We start from the raw sequence: 4,598 nt of genomic DNA on the forward strand, positions 1-4,598 counted from the left end.
TATACTTATTCTAATTATATTATTTAATCATACTTCTTTTTGTTGTTGTTATTGTTGTTATGTGCCCAGTTACCTGCGACTCGTAGTGAATCTATGTACAACAACCCTAAACCCTGCTCTATCCAGTGCCAATGTTATTGTCTCTCTCACACCTACCATCATTACCCAAGTCAGTGGATCAATCCATCACATTGAGGATCTTCCACTCTTGGAGTGTCCCTCCACACTCCCAAGCATGACGTCCCTCTCTAAGGACTGGTACCTCCTTGCAACATGTCCAAACTATGTCAGATGAAGCATCAGAATCCTTGCCTCCATGGAGCAGCCTGGTTTAATCCTCTCTAGGATGAACTTCTTTGTTCTTTTGGCAGTCCATGATAAATTCAATACTCTTCTCCAGCACCACAGCTCAAAGTCATCAATTCTCCTTCTGTCATTCCTAGTCATTGTCCAGCTTTCTGATGCATTGCAAGTAATTGCAAAGACCATAGCCTGAATCAGGCGCATCTTAGTCTCCAGACTGACATCATTGCTTTTTAGTACTTTGGATATGTCTCTGACAGCAAGCTTTTAGCCTGCACTTTAGGCAGTTCTCTGTTGATGTGCTGTTACAGTTGGTTTTGGATAATCTTCAGCAGAATCTTGCTTGTATATGATATCAATGGTATTGTTCAATAATTTTCACACTCTATTGAGTCACCTTTCTTTGGAATGGGAAGAAATACAGATCTCTTTCATTGAGTTGGCCAGGTGGTTGTCCTCCAGATTTCTTGACACAACTTGGTGAGCATGTCCAGGGCAGCATATGTTAGTTGAAATATGTTAATTAGTATGCTGTCAATTCCTGGTGCCTTGTTTTTACAAATTCTTTTTTTCTCAATTGAAATTTTAATTCAAGCTTATAGAGAATTTGGATTTCCATTTATTCATTGTTGCACATTTTTTTCCCTGCCCACCCCGCCCCCCAGTTGGTTTTTCTCTTTGAAAAGTAAAAACTAACTAACTAAATAAATAATAAATACTTTCCTTATTATAACCCACCCCCCCCCGCCACATCCATTACCTCCATGAAGCTCTCATTCAGAGGCGCTTGAACTACTTCCTTCATCATCACAAGCTTTTGCTCATATGTTGTTTCATGAATTTCTTTTGGTATATTGACTGTATGCTGTGTCTGTCTTTTTTAAGTGCTTCCTGGATCATTTGATATTCTGCCCAAAGCATCCTTAAATACTGCAACTCAAAGCTTGAATTTGTTCTTCAATTCTTTTAAGAAATTCTGAGCGAGTTCAGCCCCTTTGATATTCTGACTCCAGCCCTTTGCATATTTCATTGTAATACTTTATTCTGTCTTCCCATGCTGCCCTTTGGAATCTACTGTTCAACTCCTTAATACTTAATAAGGTTAGTAAATGAGTTTATTATAGACATGTAAGCTTAATTCTCATTTAACTTAGTTAAATTAAAATTTCTAACTCAAAGATAAAAATACATAAATGGTGTGCCAGGACATTCTTGTTCTCATCCATTTCCAAGTCTTCTCTAATCTTCCTTGCTAAGCCCTGGAATAATTCACAAAACGATAATCAATGCTACCATTGCCAATTAAATGGAGCAGACACTAAAGTTGGAACCTTTTCTCTCAAATGCAATCAAATATCTTTGGCCCAAAAGAGAATGAATTAAATATATTTATTTAAAAATAGCCAATCATAGCAAATGAATCAAAGCCATGGATAATTTAATTCAAAAAGGTCAATAATTTTGATGATTTTATTTATATGATGTTGATCAGGTTTTAATATAAAAGTCTGATCAACATCATATAAATAAAACAATCAAAATTAAACTGTGGCTGACTTTGAGAAGAATGGGAATTCCAGAATACTTGATTGTGCTAATGTGAAACCTATACTTCGACCAAGAGGCAGTCATCAGAACAGAGAAAGGAAACACTACATGGTTCAAAATTGGAAAGGTGTATGCCAGAGATGTGTCCTATCTCCATACCTTTTCAACCTGTGTACAGAACAGATTATTCGAGAGGCTGTGCTCTATGAGGAAAAGTGTGGCTTCAGAATTGGTGGAAGAGCTATTAAAAATCTGTGATATGCAGATAACACAACCCACAACCCTGCTTGCTGAAACTGAGGACGACCTGAAGCACTTGCTGCAGAGGGTCAGGGACTGCAGCCTTCATTATGGATTGAGGCTCAATGTCAAGAAGACAAAGATTCTCACCACTGGACAAATTGGTATCATCATGATGGATGGTAAAGAGATTGAGATTGTTAACAACTTTTTTTCTGCTTGGTTCCATGGTCAACACTCTTGGCACCAGTAGCCAGGAAATTAAAAGACGTATTGTGGTGAGAGAATCTGCTGTTAGGGACCTCTTCAGGGTACTGAAGAGCAATGATGTGACTCTGGAGACTAAGGTGTGCCTGATACAGGCCATGGTCTTTGCAATCACTTGTTATGCATCAGAGAGTTGGACAATGACTAGGGAGGATAGAAGGTGAATTGACGCCTTTGAGCTGTGGTGCTGGAGAAGAGTATTGAATGTACCATGGACTGCCAAGAAAACAAACAGATTCATCCTGGAGAGGGTTAAACCAGGCTACTCCTTGGAGGCAAGGATTCTGGGGCTTTGTCTGACATACTTTGGACATGTTGTAAGGAGAGACAAGTCCTTGGAGAGGGACATCATGCTTATGAGGGTGGAGGGACGGCTCAAGAGGCAAAGAACCTCTATGAGGTGGATTGATTCAGTGACTGGGGTAATCGGGATGGGTGTGTCAGAGGCAGTTTAATTGGCACGGGATAGAGCAGGGCTTAGGACTGTTGTACATAGTGTTGATATGAGTCACAAGCGACTCGATAGCACATAACAACAACAACAACAACAAGAAGATTGAAAATGTTTTCCTTTCTTCAACGAGATGGAAAAGGTAATCTCCAGATTCATTTGGAATGGAAAGAAGCCCTGAATAAGCAAAGCACCCCTTAAAAACAGAAAAAAGGTAGGTGGCATCTCATTCCCTGATTTCAAATCCTACTACACTGCCATGGTGGTTAAGACAGCATGGTCCTGGTACAATGAAAGACACATAGATCAATGGAATAGAATTGAGAACCCAGAGGACAGCCCATCTACATATGGTCAACTGATTTTTGACAAGGAGATGAAATAATTTAAGTGGGGAAACGACAGTCTTTTTAACAAATGGTGTTGGCAAAATATCTGCAGAAAACTCGAGCAAGATCCACACATCATTCCATATACAAAAACCAACTTAAGGTGGATCATGGATCTAGGACTAAAACCAAGGACTATACATTTCATTAAAGAAAAAAGCTTGGAAGAATTCTAGTAGTACTAATCCACACATAAACAAACAGTCTTTCAAGTATCCTGAAAAATCTACAACCAGGAGAAGATAAAATAGATGAATGGGACCTTCTAAGAATCAAATCACTATGCACATCCAAAAACTTCTTCTACATGGTAAAGAAGGAAACCACAGACTGGGTAAAAGTATTTGGTAATGACATGTCAGATAAGGGACTTATATCTAGAATTTATAAAATACCTGAGCACCCCAACAAGATAAAGGTAAATAATCCAATTGAAAAATAGGCATAAGATATGAACAGACACTTCACCAAAGAAGACATTCAGATGTCCTGAAAGCACATGAAGAAATGTTCAAAATCCCTAGCCCTAGGAGAGATGAAAATCAAAACAACTCTGAGATATCTCTCACCCCAGTTAGAATAGCAAATTTAATAGAACAGCAAGCAACAAATGCTGGCGGGGTTGTGGAGAAACTGGCACCCTTATTCACTGTTGTTGGGAGTGTAAAATGGTGCAACCACTGTGGAAAATGGTGTGGCACTTTCTCAAAAAGTTGCAAATAGAGATATCATTTGACCCAGCAATTCCACTACTGGAAACATACCCTAATGAGACATCCAAGCAGATACATGCACACTCATATTTATCGCAGCTTTGTTCACAATAGCAAGTGGCTATCAATAAATGAATGGATAGAGAAGCTGTGGTGTATTCACACAATGGAATACTATGCTGTATTGAAATACAAGGAACTCATGCATTATTATTTACAATGGGTGACTCTGGAGGACATTATACTGAGTGAATTATCTCATCACAAAAGGTCAAATACTGCATGGTGCCACTGTTTTAGAATGGAACTGACAGCAGGGTTGGGGTGAGACTATGAGAAATTGAATAAATTATGTATACTGCATTGAAACAGATGAGGAAGAGAACAATTTAAAAGCCACATAGTAGAGTATTACGGTTAGCACAAGAGTTCAGAATTAAGGTTGCATAGTGGAGTGTACTTGGGCAGGTGGAGGGGGAGGTCCGGGGGGATTATATACCAATGAAAGAATTTTTCTTTTGATTTTCAAAAAGAGGAGTGAACTGGGGGAGAGGGCTGGACAGGGAGAAAAGCTCAACCATGATTGAATGGAAGTCCAAAATCTCTGTAAATGTTCATTAAAATGAATAAAAATTTTTTTTAAAAAAAAAAGAAATTGCTTTCTTGTGGAGTAGCAAAATTTTGATA

The sequence above is a fragment of the Elephantulus edwardii genome, unplaced genomic scaffold (assembly GCF_000299155.1).
Source record: "Elephantulus edwardii isolate Elephantulus edwardi_28Jun2011 unplaced genomic scaffold, EleEdw1.0 scaffold00159, whole genome shotgun sequence".
Lineage (NCBI taxonomy): Eukaryota > Metazoa > Chordata > Mammalia > Macroscelidea > Macroscelididae > Elephantulus > Elephantulus edwardii.